The 15426-nt window shown below is 42.9% G+C and overlaps 1 protein-coding gene across 3 annotated transcripts in view; it reads left to right on the forward strand.

The window, feature by feature from the left end:
• The window catches only part of CDC42SE2 (CDC42 small effector 2), a 116792-nt gene that overhangs the window by 51189 nt on the left and 50177 nt on the right, over positions 1-15426 (forward strand). Inside the window, exon 1 of one of the 3 annotated variants that reach the window (XM_045022312.1) lies at positions 10619-10661. The exons of the other annotated variants lie outside the window; for them this stretch is intronic. The gene's annotated coding sequence lies outside the window, so the exon portion shown is untranslated. Of the gene's footprint in view, positions 1-10618; positions 10662-15426 lie in introns of those variants that run through there. 3 annotated transcript variants of the gene reach the window in all.

A 15426-nucleotide genomic window follows, 5' to 3' on the forward strand; every position in this document is an offset into this window, starting at 1 on the left:
AAGTGTAATTGCCCATCATTGCATAGAATTACCTGACTTGTGCTTATGGTCATAGCAAATACCCATCTCATTATAGGTGCATTTTAATGCTTACATCTATCACAGATGGATATCAACCTTCTAAACCTGTGGCCACTAAATCAAATGTATTCTTTATCGTTTACTATATTCTCTTTATTTATTTTTGCACTTCATTCAACAGGCTAGCTGGCTTCAGTTTTGTTCTACTCATTTTCCCTTTCTGATCTTTTCTTTTTTCTTTCATTCACTAGCACAAACAGTGAGGCTCTGCTTGGGTTGCTCACATTTCAAGGGCATGGCTACATCCAAACAAATGACTTTCCTTGAAATAAAAAAAAATACATGTAAATGTTTCTATTAACAATTATTCTTTTGAACGCTGGTGTTTACAAAATCAGACTTTTGGACTTTGTCTAAATAGATATCTAAGTGTGTCTCTTTGTGGGCAAGCAAATTATCTCTATCTCCTTGGGGAACCGGAAAAAAAAATTGTCAGGCAGATATGTCTATCCGAGAAAATGGGCAACTCTCTCTCAGTATCTTGGGGGCTAATGAAGGGTAGTAAAGAGAGTTACAGAATCTTAGTGCTAGGAATCCAAGGCAGGACTCAAATATATATTGGCTTCTCAGCAGTTTAATTGACATGATAGTTAAAAATTCCAGAAGCTACGGAAGCCTTTCCTACACTAGGGTCTTGCCAGTGCAACTGAACCAGCAAGTAGCAGTAGTGGGATTTCTCCCCCTGCCTCCCCAAAAATGTGCTGGACAGACAGGCCCTTGAGTTCTGCCTCATAATTTGCCATGTTGGGGAAGTGCCACTGAGCTTAGAGAGTGAGGTGAGAGGAACACACAGAATTTCTGCTAAGAATGATGGGCAAAAAGATACTCAAGTTAGATTAATCTGATCGATGAAAGGTAAATCAGGTTTGGGCCTATTTGTATTTTTTGTCCAGAGCTGGTTCACTTATTTCTCTCTTGGATGTTCACAATACATCTTATTCTTAAAATCATTAAATATTTTGTGCCTGCTTTACAAAGGGTGAGATTAGTTGTGTATATGATGAACAACTAGTCTGGACAGCAGGATCCTCTGTGGCTTTAAAAGAAAAAAATGGAGGCTAGGCATCTTGAAAATTAATGGTAGTTAGGCACCTAAATGAGATTTGTGACTTTGAAAATCTTCCCTTTTAATACACAACTAACTTCGGCTTTCTTTGAGCTCTCTTGTTGCATGGCCAGATTGTTTGATTGAGCATTTACTTTTTTTTTTTTTTTTACTATTATAATTCCTGAGATAGGAGCCCTGAGAGCAGCTGAAGTGTTTGAGTTGAACTTCATCTGGTTTTTGTATTAGTCAAATCAGGCCCCAGAAAAGGGGTAAGTTTGGTCTCCACATATTGTGTACTGTATTTAAGAACAGGTTGGCAACATCTGCTTATGCATACCTGGATTCATCTTGAATTGGTCTATTATGTATCACATTGCTACAAGTTAAGGAGCAGGTGGTTTTGTTTAGGGTTAAACTTTTAGTGTACCAGAAAATGTACTAACAACAAGGTTAACAAGCAAATTGCTGATTGTGAAGGTACAGTAAAGGTAGTAAAATATCATGCTATTTAAATCTTCTGTTATTGCCTCCATACAAACAGAGCAGATTTACAACCATGCTTTGCTCGTTCTCTTCTTTAGTGGCTCATTTGTATGGCACAGAATTCTTAGGAGTTAAGCAATACAGTTCTGAAAGCATCAGATGCAACTGTGCGCTGCTGCAATGCCAGATTTTGAAAACTGGGAGTTGCAGCAGCCTAAGTTTGTGCTGCTCTTGCAGTTTTATGTTTTTGCGAGATGAGATTGGAGACTGGAGGTTGCTTTCCTTACATGTGATTCTTAAAGTTTTTGCTGTACTCCTTTACAGCTGCCTTTCAACCGTGTATTTCTGAAAGGAAAAATTAAGTGCTGTTCTGGTTAATTTTCAACAAGGTAGCATAGAACAGTATGCACATCCTGGGCAAAACTGTTGTATCTCATTTCATAAGCTCTGGAGACTTCAGACATTATTTTTGCTGTTCACTCATTCATTCACCTATTACTTCTGTTAAGTAAAATTAATTTCATCATGAGTTTTGTGGGTTAAGGGTGGGAAGGATTTTTGTTCTAATACAAAGTATGCAGAAAAGCGGTGGTTTATGGGAAAAGTCATAACAACAGATGCAAAGCACGTGGGAAGCCGACTGACTGAATCAATTCTGTGATCAGAATAAATGAGGAAGTATGTTAGAGGTGATTCAGTTACCAGTAAACAAGCTTCGTTTATGAGGAAGTGGAAACTTGAGTATTCATCTGCAAGGTTCCTCCAGCTTTTTCTAAGTGAGTTACAGGTAGCTCTAAATTGAATTGGCTAGCTCTTATAACCAGTGGGAAGTATGTCTGGACTTTTGAGGGAAAATCTGTGGGTTGGTGGGGAGTGGTCAGAACCTTGGCAACTAGTGTGTGCGCTAGGATGGGAGCATGGGTATAGCTGCAGCCTGAATTATTGACTACCAAGCTTCTAATCAATGCCTGATATTTTAGCACTCTCCCCACTCCCCCACCCTCCCATCATGACTTAGTGGATGTTTTGGATTCTATATCCTGAGATTTAAAACAGGTTTCATTCAATTAAAAAGATGTCCCAACCAGCATACAAAACATATTTGTTCTATCTTAACAAATATTTGCATGTGTCACACTTCATTCCAGTGAAGCTTTCTGTTAAGTTTTCAGAGCTGGTAATATAGGCAAAAGTGGGTGCCTTGTAAAACTATGTAAACTGACCAATATCATCCACTATGCCATGAGGCATTTAAATATATGAAGTCTGCGCCAAAAAAACATTTTGAATAAGAGAAAGTGTTAGCTGTACAAGATTATCTCTACTCTACTCTTCAGTCATCATGAGGTAGTGTTGGTTTCCACTCTTTCAGAGTGTCTGTGCTTATTTTGCTCTAATATTGTTAATGTGTTTTGGACATGTTAAAATGACACATTGTAGTTAATATAATAAATATGACAGTAATTGTATAATGTATGTAACTGTGGATGTTGTATTTCAGTGCTGAAAATGTTCAACTACAGTTACATTTTATACACTTCTTCTGTTCTCTGATATGCACTTTATATTTTCACTTTTTGCTACATATGTACACATTTGTATTTCTACACCTTTTACTGAAAAGCTCAGCTAACGTCTCCTCAAACTGATCAGTTTTGTTTAAGATTTTAATTTGATAATGTCATTCTTGTTTTATCTTTGTGCATGAAAAGAAACACTAAAAGAAATTTGATCTACACTTTCAACCCGTAACTCCTGATATATTACCATAGGGATTTCCTCTTTTGATGCAGTTTGTCATCTTCTTGCTTCAGTTCCCTGTGTGATTGTCAGCACATTTTGATGAAAATATGCAAGCATTAGTGTCTCTTCTTTCTGAATGAGTATTTCTTCCAAAAGAAAAAGATTGAATCATGTTTAGTTACCTTGCATGTTGCTTACATATCTTATAGTTACTCATAAAGCTGTATTAAAAAATGGTTGGCCCATAAGCAACTTCTCTGTTTCAAGGCCTAGACCTAGCAATGATCAGTTCCAGCCCACGTGGGTCTGACAGTTGCTCATGATGAAACTGGAGAATACATTTAAAAAAATAAAATGAGTCTTCTGATTGTGCCCATTCTATATCATGGTGAAATAACACCTTGTTGTCAGCACACAGGCACAGTAGGGTGGTCTTAGGGAGAGAATGCCTTCTGGATTGTGCTTCAAACCAAGAAAATAGTGTGTGCTCAGATCTGCTGTCTCACTCCAAAGCTGCAGTTAATGCTGTCTAAGCATAAATTTGGTACGTGTATTTAAGGTGAGTCAAATAACACTTTTACTTGTAACTACCACCTTGCTTGATAAAATCAACCCATTTTAGTTGTATCATGACTATTTGTACCATCATAAGCAGACTTCAAAGCAGGGCCGGCTCCAGGCACCAGCCCAGCAAGCAGCTGCTGGGGCGGCCAACCGTGAGGGGCGACACATCTGGCTCTTCGGTGGCAATTCAGTGGCGGGTCCCTCACTCCCTCTTGGAGAGAAGGTCCAGCTGCCGAAGACTGAAGCGGTGGTGGTAGAGCTGCAGATCGCGCCCTTTTTTTTTTTTTTTTTGCCGCTGCTTGGGGCGGCAAAAACCCTGGAGTCAGTACTGCTTCAAAGTAACCTGTCTTTACCTAACCTGTCCTTGCTGCTTTGGTAGGAAAGAGTTTACAAAAAAACAAACAGCTCACTGCTTCAATTGGTGGGGAAAAATTTGAGATGATCCAGTAATAACTTCCCTCCTTTTTCCCTGAAGGAATGGTTCAGAAAGATTGAGGAGTATTTAGGAAGCTTTTACTTGCCTTATTTGCTATAGGCGGAGAATAACTTGCATTTTTTACAACTTCTGCTATAGGAAAGGAAACAGAATGAGGTGGAAACAATAAATGATGCTTTGCATCTCCTGAGGTTCAGCTGGAAATTCTCAGGTTTGTCCTTGGAAGTGAGAGAGCCGAAGCCCTAACAGAGAGGTCAGACAATGCAAGGTAGAAACCAGGCTTGTGTGCTTAGAACTCAGCCTCTCCCTTAGCGGAAGTGACTTTTATTTTTGCTTGATCCTGTGTTTGATAAATTCAAGCTCTCTCCTCTTGCTGTGTGCTCATTACCTATAGTGCTAGGACTAAAGTATCATTTCTTCAGGTGAAAATTAAAAAAAAAAAGTTCGGTTATAGGACCACAGCCTGGGTCATTGTTCCTGTAGAGTTAGGGTAAACTACATTGTATTATTATCTTTTAATATCACACAAATTTAAGCTCTCTCTTGTCTGTGGTTCTTCTTCCATTTTGTTCCTTTACTTAAAAATGATTTTTTTAAAGTACCGAAGGATCTTAATTTTCTGAAAATAAAGTGCAGTAACTCTTACCAATCATCAAACTGTAGCCTCTCTGGTAGATGCATTGCCTGTACCCTGATCCTGGTGCTTGGAACAATCGTTGTCACTTAACTTACCCAGTATTAAGAATCTGTCATATTAGCACTGTATAGTTTGCCATGCTTGAACACACACCTTTCTTGAGGCTTGCATTTTAAGGTCACGGATTTTTGGTAGAGAGAGAGGGTATATGTTCTGCACAGCTTTTTATAGCAGTGTTGGCATTCCACTGGTGAAGAATGAAGATAGTATTCATCTAGTGTTGCTGTAGGAAGTTTAGGGAAATCCTTATTGCCGTAACCAATTATATAATAGCATTTTGACTGAAGCTAAAGTGAAACTACACCCAGAAAAAACAAAACAAAAAAAACACCAGTCCATTTATCAGATTTCCTCGTGTTCCTGTTTCAAGGCAACGATAAAAATTGGGCAAAGTCTATTGGTTTCCATTCGGAGCTTTTTGTTATAAGGATAGTCTTTGTCAATCTCTTCTTTTAGGACCTTGCCCCCGCCCCCCACCTTCCTCCTCTCCCCATGTTTATTGTCTTTAAAGTAACATAAAATCCATGCAGGTTCCTTGGCACTTACCAGCTCATGTATCAGTTGTTTTAAAACTTTACATTTAGTTGCCCTAAAGTATGCTCCAGTACCCCGCTACTTTTTTCTACTTAACTCAAGCATTCTGGCTTGTATTTCTGCTTTGCTTTATCTATTACAAGACAGAATTGTTATGAAACAAATAGGTAAGGTGTTTAGTATTCTAAAATATCAGTACAGAGGCTCACGGAGTATGAAAAACTGGCATGTTATGGAGCAGAGGTATAATAATCCCTATATGTATATGGTGCTTGTGTGACTGCACCTGAAATATTGTTCTAATCTGGGCTACAAGTGATCAGAAAGATATTGCTAAATGTTGAGTGAATTCAGAGAAAAGCATAAAAAAATTATCAGAGAGCTGTAGGGAATGACATAGGAGGAAAAATTAAAAGACTAAATATATGTAGCTTGATTAAGCAGTGACTAAGGAGGTAGGTATATTAGGTTACAAATATCTGAAGATTGTTAAAAGCAAGGAGGGAGAAGGGATTATTTAGTGCGGTACACAGAAGTATAACTAGAGTCAATGGAATGAAATTAAGAAAAGGACAAAGACTCAGAAAAGCTGCTTGATTGAGAGATGTATTAAGCTGTGGAATGCTCTCTCAAGAGAAGTGATGCAAGCTCTAGCTTACAACTTTTAAAGCTAGATTGGCCTAAGCTCTAGAAAATGTAGTCTATGGAACAGTCCTTCACTGGCAGGGCGATGGGCTGCATGATCTAACATGTACTTTCAGTGAAACTTCTATCGGTAAATGTTTAAAAAATACCTAAGTCCCATTGACTTTTAATGAGACTTAGGCTACCAACTAACTGAGGGCTTGTCTACACTGGCATTTTACAGTGCTGCACCTTTTTCACTAAGGGGTGTGAAAAAACACACACACACACCCCCACGAAGCACTGCAAGTTTCAGCGCTGTAAAGTGCCAGTGTAGACAGTGCACCAGCACTGGGTGCTGTGCTCCCAGTGCTGGTAACTACCCCCATCGTGGAGGTGGGGTTTTTTTTAGAGTGCTGGGAGTGCTGTGACTACACAGCCACATTAAAGCACTGCTGCAGCCAGCTCTTTAACATTGCTAGCGAAGACATGCCGTTAGACACTTTTGAAAATGGGACACGGGCTCCTAAGTCATTTATGCACATCTGAAAATTTACCCCCTATGTCTACTTTGTTTAAATGCCTGGGTTTTTTAATTTTTAAAAAGTTTGTTTAGTCTGATCTTCCATCTAAGTTTTTTGAACGCCATGAAAACAGTTACTAGTGGAGAGATTGATTCAAGGAATAGGGAGTAAACATAAATAGATGACTTGGTTAAGAGAGTGAAAGCCCAGCTGATGAGAAATCTGATTTGTAGCCTTTTCAGCAGAAAATGTTCAGTATTAAGTTGTTGTTTGAAGGCTGAGGAACTGAAAGCTAAAGCAGAAGCATGATGGGTGAACGGATGCACCCTTCCTGTTTAAAACACACACTGGCTCACACCAAGCAAGATTGGGATAGAGGCAATTTAGCTGGCTTATCAAACAACAAAATGTACAGCCCAGCCAAAGTTCCTCAGTGACTGATCGTGTCCCCGAGAGTTTGATTTTACTTCCCTTACTGTAACTGATTTTTTAAAAGATTATTTAGTAAGTGATGCAAACTGACAGCAATAGTATAAATGACACATTTTTATGGAAATGAACAGATCTGATGGCAGACCCTGTTGCAAGAATAAGGTATCGTACAATGTCAGATTAAATTAGAAATGGGGATTGTGTAAACTAATTTTGCTTAAATAAAATGACTTTTGGTGAGGTCTGCTCATATCAACTGCTGGGATGTTTTACTTTTAAGGTCTAATTTTTTTCCCCAAGGCCATGATCTTCCTAAGAAATAGCACTGGTGCGCTTGACTCCATTTTAAATTGGAATTCAAATGCTGTGAATGAATTATTATGCTGATTTACTGTACTAGAAATTGAACCATGCTCCCCAAGCAGACACTGACTAGTCTATTAAGTATTTGTCCTTCGTGCCGCTTTCACTCTGTACCATAAATCTGCACATGCTGTTATACTGATTTGTACAGTGGCCTGCACAAAAGAACCATGATCCTGATTGTTGCCAGCAAGTGCTTCCATAATACACAGAATAATAATTAGTAGCCATGCTTTTGGAAGGCCACAACAATTTCCATTGCACTGCTTTTTGCCTTGATTGGAATTGTGTTAGGATTCACAGAGAGCTTTGTTGAGGAGAAGAAAAGATAGCCTTTTGTTTCATTCTCTCTAGATTGCCAAGTGTGATGTACTGATTTGATAATGTGATGACCCTCAGGAACTGAAAGAATTCTATCTATCAGGGAGTGGGTAGAGAATATGTGATCAAGTTTCTTAAAGCAAATGTAGCTGAAGAGGTTGTGTTTCTGTATTGCAGGACCTATAGAACTGGGTTCTTTGCAACTTCCAGCTGTACTTTATTAAAGCTTTTTATTCCATTTTAAAATTACATTTTTTAAATGCTCTGCCTCGATGCATTGCTTTTTTTCCTGCCTGTATGGTTTCTGTCAACTGTTCTGTACCGTGCTTCTTGTTCTACTATTTTGTAATACTCTTGCATTAGGACTATACAAATATAAATTGTACTGCTTGTGTATAGGGTATTTATGAGACCGTATACAAGTTGTACATCAGCTGTTCTGGGAAACTCTGCTGCATGGAGCCCACCCCCCAACGTGAAAACAAAATCTTAAAAATGCAGAGTTGGATGTTGTCTGCTGTAAAACATTGATTTGTGTGCGTTACTAATCAGCACTACTTTGCCCTCTGTTAAATTTGATTTGCATATATATTACTTTTACCCCAGGCATCTCTTCCTGTTAATAATTCCCAAATGTTATTAATATCAAAAGTTATTTGCATAACTTTTGTTTCTGAAGAAGCTGGGTAAAATATTTTGCAAACCATTTTCTATGGATTAGGTTTTTACAATCCCCTCCTTACAGTATGGAAGATAATGAAGCCACTGCAATGCTGCTTTGTGGTGTGTGTTTGGTTGGTTTTGGCAGACTAATAGGACCTTTTTGAAGCTGAGCTACCTAGAACAGAAATAATTGAATGCAACATGGTGTCCAAATGAAACAGTGGGGGGAGAAAATGATCAAATAAAATATGCAGAAAATTTTCCTCAAAGTAAATCTCTGGAAAGAGTCTCTACCCTTTTGTTCAGGCAAGGTGTTTAAAAAGAAGTTACACACACACACTATTACTGCTTCTAGGTCTTACTTGCAAACAGTGTTGTTACCCACAAACTGAACTGGCTGTTCTTTCCCTGATCTGAATCACATGATTTCCTGCCTTTAAGTAATTTATAGCTTCCTCTGACATACCATCATTTACATGATGTGAGAACCCAACTTTTCTCTTTTTTTCCCTATACTTTCTTTCTAGCACTCTGTCCTTACTCCTTTTGCAGTCCTCCCTTCTCTCCTGCTAAGTTTCCCTGCAGCATACATGTCCTACTATGACTGGGCACTTACATACTGAAAGCAATAATCAGGTTTAATACCCTGCATTGTTACATGGTAGATACCTTTGTCAATAAACAGACCTTTTAGTACTGAATGGAAATGCAAAACTTAATAATCTGTAGAATCCTCCCCTGTGAGCTGATATTTGGGTTGTGTTGGTTCCATTAAAATCTGAGATTATTCTGAAAGAAATGCAAGTATGAAAATAGATTGTCAGGGTTGTTAAAAGAAAGTCAGAAGCGGGGGGGGGGGAATTGCCTTGGTTCAGAATAGATCATAAGAGGTTAATAATAAAAAAGTACAATTATGTGCATATCCACTGCACCATTTTACATCATTTGCTTTTGAGCCAAAAAGTTTTAAACATGTTCAGAATAACTGTAGCCATGAAGGACTAAATCACTGGCAAATTTGAAGATCAACCTGTTTTCAAAGTACACAAATGTCTGTGAAAGTCTGAGTATTCCTTTGATGAAATTTGAGTACGAAACTAAGAATTGGCTATAGATAATCAGTACTCCTCATCCACCACCAAGTTCTCACCCAATTTACTAGTGAATCCCTAAACCCACCTAAAGAACATAAGTCATATCTGTGAAAACAAAAACCACCACCAAGAAGACAAAGGTGTGATCCTGCAAATACTTATGCTCATATTTAGCCTTACTCATATGGGTAAAGGGGAAAATGTGGAAATGTTTGCACAATTGGTCCCTAAATTGGGCAGAAAAATTTTAAAGGTAATCTAAGTTTAGCTGAATCTCTTTCCCAAAGTTTTCATTCCTGGGTTGAAACTAAATTTAAGAAATTTCAAGCAAAAAGCTATTCTGAGAAAGTTATGAGGAAGTGAAGGGAAGGGTTATGGGCTCTTAAAAGCTTTGTTTATGATGGTGTTTTCATGTGATCCAGCAGAGTAACTTGCAGCTCAGGTTCTTCAGGATCTGAGAGAGTAAATGATTCGCAGATCTTGTTTTAATGTAGTGCTAATTACGTTTTAGGAGCCAAAGTCCCACAGATGCATGCATAAAACTCCTGCTAACTTCAGTGCGGGTTCTGCATGTGCATCTGAGTGGAGAACTTGGCACTCAGAACAGCTACAGTAAATAAGTTTTCAGAAAAATTTATGGCCTTTGGAAAATCCCTGGTTTTGATATAGATATGGAATGTGCTGCCCTATACTGGTAAACAAGGTTCAGGTGATAACGAGTGACATTCCCCTTTGTTGTCCAAAGTGTACTGTAATGGGGCGTGGAGACAGTCTTAAGTAAATTATAGATTTAAGACAAGTTGAGATTTAGTATGTAGCTGCATAATTGAATTACTAGATATCGATCTAAAGAGCTTGTCCAATGTCTGTTTTTGAAAACAATTTTTCTTTAAGCATAAATGTGGTCTGACATTATTGTTTGCATCACTTTAAAAATAGTTTTGAAATGAAGTGGAAAAAATAAACATGTGCTTTTCGTTCAGGTTGTGTGAGCTAGAGAACATCCCCCGTTTGGTGAACAGTGGGACTTCCAACTAGCGTTACACTCGTGTGGGTATGTACACAAAGTAGCAAACCTTAGTCTGCCTCCAAAAATAGGCGCATTACTTACTACACCTTAACTACTATCTATCAGCTGAACAGGCAGAGGAAAGGATGTGGGTGTAGTGTCAGTTTCAGAGTGAAAAACATTGGGGGGATAAAAAAATTTACTAATTTTTTTTAATTAATATTTAAAAATATACATAAACTTCTCATAATACATATATTAACCATTTGCCACCTATCCTTAGCTATATTTGAAATATTGAAATATATATGTAATATGGATAGTTAAAATAAAAATCCATGTTTTGTATTACACAGTTTGCAAACAAACAAAATTTGTTTATAAAAATTGTGACAAAGTTCCTCCTCTGCCTTGGTGGGTCCTGAATTTTTTGGCGGAATTGCTGGCCTCAGAGGTTCATGGCAGCCCTCAGTTTGGCCACTTCTGCTAGAGGCTCAAACCTGCCATTCGCTCAGCTAACCTCATCACTGGTCAGCATGGGGGAAATGGAGAACAATCTCCGCAGTCTCTGTGTCCCACCTAGTGGGCCGGGGACAGGCCAGATCCCTTTCCAAATTAGACCTTCCCTTCTGGTGTTGCTCACAGACCAGGTCAACTCCTCCTGTGTCCAGTCAGGAGTTGGGGGGGAACCCAGGACCTCCCTCTACACCGGGTTCCAGCCCAGGGCCCTGTGGATAGCAGCTGTCTACATGTCCTGTATCAGCTGCGTGACAGCTACAACTCCCTGGGCTACTTCCCCATGGCCTCCCCCCAGCACCTTCTTTATCTTCACCACAGGCCCTTCCTCCTGAAGCCTGATCACGCTTGTACTCCTCAGTCCTCCAGCAGCACACTCTCAGCTCCTTGCACACCCCCCACTAACTGATGGGAGGTCCTTTTTAGACCAGGTGTCCTGATTGGTCTGCCTTACATAATTGATTCTAGTATGTTCTTAATTGGCTCCAGGTCTCTTGATTAGCTTGCCTGTCTTAATTGGTTCTACCATGTTCCTGATTGCTCTAGTGCAGCCCCTGCTCTGGTCACTCAGGGAACAGAAAACTATTCATCCAGTGGCCAGTATATTTGCCTTCTACCAGACTCCTGTACAGGGTCGGAGACCTCCTGGACTACGACCGGGGAGACTGGCTGGATCCCCTGACGCTCGCTCAGCGCATGGGGCTCTCCAGCCCTCGTACCCCCCGGCGCGTACTTCAGGAGGTGAAGGCCGCTTTACTGCCCGCTGCTCGGGTTTACCTCGACCGGGTCCTGCGAGAGGGCACGCCCCGCCCACCTTCCACCCCAGGCCCTGTGGATCTTTTTATCGTGCCCCTACCCCGTGGACCCAATCACCCCCCTCGCCCTTTCACTGCGAGCCGGCTGCCCGATCTGCAGCCGGTTCTGTTCCAGACCGCGCCAAGAAAACATCTGTACGCGCTCGTGCTCCACACGCTTCACTACCTCGCCCTCGCGTCCCGCCCCGATACGAAATGGCGGGACCTCCTGCCACCTCTCGAGGGTGAGGAGCCCCGGTGGGCCAGCCTGTATTCTGCCCTGGTCCCGCGGCCTGCTGGGGATGTCAGCTGGCGGCTCCTTCACGGGGCCGTGAGCACGGGCGTGTACTTGGCGTGGTTTACCCTTGTCCCCGACACCTGCCCCTTTTGCGGCGTGAAGGAGACTCTGGCACATGTTTATTTAGAGTGTGCCAGGTTGCAGCCCCTGTTCCGGCTCCTCTTGGATCTCCTATTGCGTTTTTGGTTGCACTTTTCCCCTCACCTGTTTATCTATGCACTCCCCATCCGTGGCCCCACGAAGTCGCGGGATCTCCTTGTCAACCTCCTCTTGGCCCTGGCCAAACTGGCCATCTATAAAACCAGGGAGAGGCGGTTGGCCGACGGGATTTCCTGCGACTGTGGGGCCTATTTCCGCTCCTCCGTCCGTTCCCGCATCCGGGCAGAGTTCCTCTGGGCAGCGTCCACTGGCTCCCTTGATGCCTTCGAGGAGCAGTGGGCGTTGTCCGGGGTTCTCTGCTCGGTGTCCCCATCAGGTTCCCTTCGTTTAGCCCTATGACCTCACTCCCGATCCTGTTTTTTTCATTGGTTGTCCCCCGTAATTAGTTGGTGTCCCAGACCTGTGGATCCTCCCCTTAGGCTGGGGGGAGGTCCTTTAGCAGTGGGCGGGCTTTGCCCGCCCACTTCCTGGATGCCAAATAGGACCAGACTCCTGTACCCCACTGGTCTGGGTCTGTCACAAAATCCAGATAGTTAAAGAAAAATTATTAAGATAAAATAAAGAACAGAAGCGAAGTTCAGAAATGGGGTTTAGAGATGGCAAGGGAAGGAAGTGAGTATAGAGATGGGAAGGAAGTAAGTGGGGGGAGTCTCAGGCATTTAATAGGCTCATTCAGATCTTTCCAGGAAAACATCCTATATCTTTGCTTGGGTTTTCTTTCCATAGTGGTCAAGCTTACAATGTCTGTGCTCCAGTTTTCAATTGTTGGTCACTTTTTAGATTTCTATTTTTGTAGTGGCAGTCTTTCAGCAATTATTAGTGGTCTGCCCAGACAAAGTTTTTCAGATTTGTTCAGCTTCCAATTCATATCCATTAAATTTAAAATTACATGTTTAGCTTGTAACAATTTTATTTGGTAGGAAAAAGTTGGCTCTGCAATTAAGCTTTGCCAGAACATACAGGTATAGGAGTATTCCCACAGCATATGGGTTAAATTAGCACCTGTTGAATCACAGTCCCAACATTTGTCTGACTTAGTGGTACCTGCTTTGAGTTCGGAGAGGGGTCAAATGCCTCCTCCATATGATTTTCCACTGGATTAATCATAAATGGAAGTTCAAGGAACAGTCTGGAGCACTGGCTAAAATTTGTTTCCACCAGTTAGCAGAGAATAATTGGTCTAGTTCCTCCTCCCATTTTTTTTTAGGAAATCTGTATTTAATTTACATTTTCTGGCCGAATGTGCATATAGTGTTGCCATAGGGTTTAGCAATCTGGGTAATATTTGGAGAAATTAAAGCAACCCAGATGGGTCGGGGTAGCTCAGGCATTAGGGCTAAACAGATGGGAGATGGTATGTTTAAGCTGGATCTGTTGCCACTCCTTAGTCTCTAGACCAGTGATCACCAACTCATCAATCGCGATCGACTGGTCAATCCTGGGGATTCTCCCAGATGATTGCGATTTCCAGCAGTGTAGCAGGGCTGCTGCTAAGGCAGGCTCCCAGCCTGCCACGGCCCCATGCCGCTCCCAGAAGCGGCCAGCATGCCCCCATGGCCCAGGGGTAGCAGGGGGAAGGGGTCTCCGAGCGCTGCTCCTGCCTGCAAGCACTGCCACCGCACCTCCCATTGGCTGGGAACAGGGAACTGTGGCCAATGGGAGCTTTGGGGGTGATGCTTGCAGAGAGGGGCAGCGCGCAGAGCCCCTGCCCAAGGGCTGCAGAGGCACGTTGGCCCCTTCCGGGAGCGGTGTGGGGCCAGGGCAGGCAGGAAGACTGCCTTAGCCTCGCTGCGCTGCTGACCGGGAGCTGCTCGTGATAAGTGCCATCTGGCAGGATGCTGCACTCCAGCCCAGAGCCCCTTCTTGGAGCCAGCACCCCATACCCCGTCCTGTACCCTGAACCCCCTCCTGCACCCCAAGCCCCAGCCCTGATCCCCCTCCCTGGAGCCAGCATCCATACCCCCTCCTGCACCCTGAACCCCCTCCTGCACCCCAACACCCCCACCCCAGCCCTAACACTGACCCCCTCCAAGAGCCAGCACCCACTCCCCCTCCTGCACCCCAACCCCCCATCTCAGCCCTGAGCCCCCTCCCAGAGCCAGCATCCATACCCCCTCCTGCACCTGAACCCCCTCCTGCACCCCAAGCCCCAGCCCTGATCCCCCTCCCAGAGCCAGCATCCATACCCCCTCCTGCACCCCAACACCCTCACCTCAGCCCTAACCCTGACCTCCTCCCAGAGCCGGCACCCCACACCGGCTCCTGCAGCCCAACCTCCCATCCCAGCCCTGAGCCCCCTCCCAGAGCCAGCACCCCGCACCCTCTCCTGCACCCCACCCTCTGCCCCAGCCTGGAGCCCCTTCCTGCACAGAGCTTCCTCCCAGAGTTTGCCTACCTCGTCCCTTCCTACACCCCAACCCCCTGCTCCAGGCTCAGCCCAGAGCCTCCTCTCACACTGTGAACCTCTTGGCCCTAACCCAGAGCCCACACCCCCTCCCAAACCCCAACCCCTTGCCCCAGCCCAGTAAAAGTGAGTGAGGGTGGGGGAGAGCGAGTGACTGAAAGATGGGGGGATGGAGTGAGCGGGGCGGGGCTTTGGGGAAGGGGCAGGGTAGATCCTGGGTTGCCCTTAAATTCAAAAAATGATCTTGGGTGTATAAAGGTTGGCGACCGCTGCTCTAGACTGAATCTTTCTTTTAATATTATAAAAGAGAGGAAGGTACAATTTCCAATAAATGGACTGATGGTCAAAGTCCCCTTCCTAATTCAATCTGGCCATATGATGGGGTTGCCTGGTGTATGGAGTTTTGAGTTACCCCAGAGAGAGGCCTTGGTATGTCGAAAGGGGTGATTTTTAAAAAAATTAGTAGACATTGTACATGAAGTATTTCTGTCTGCCACAGTTCTTTAGGGAATTGATGATAGTATGAATGAAGCACATTGGAAAGGGTTAAAGGATCGATCAAATCTGCTTTCAACTGGAGCCAATCCGGGGCTCTACAGCATAAGGGAATGAGCCACTCTATTGCTTGGCTTAGCGTTA

The sequence above is a fragment of the Mauremys mutica genome, chromosome 6, assembly GCF_020497125.1.
Source record: "Mauremys mutica isolate MM-2020 ecotype Southern chromosome 6, ASM2049712v1, whole genome shotgun sequence".
Lineage (NCBI taxonomy): Eukaryota > Metazoa > Chordata > Testudines > Geoemydidae > Mauremys > Mauremys mutica.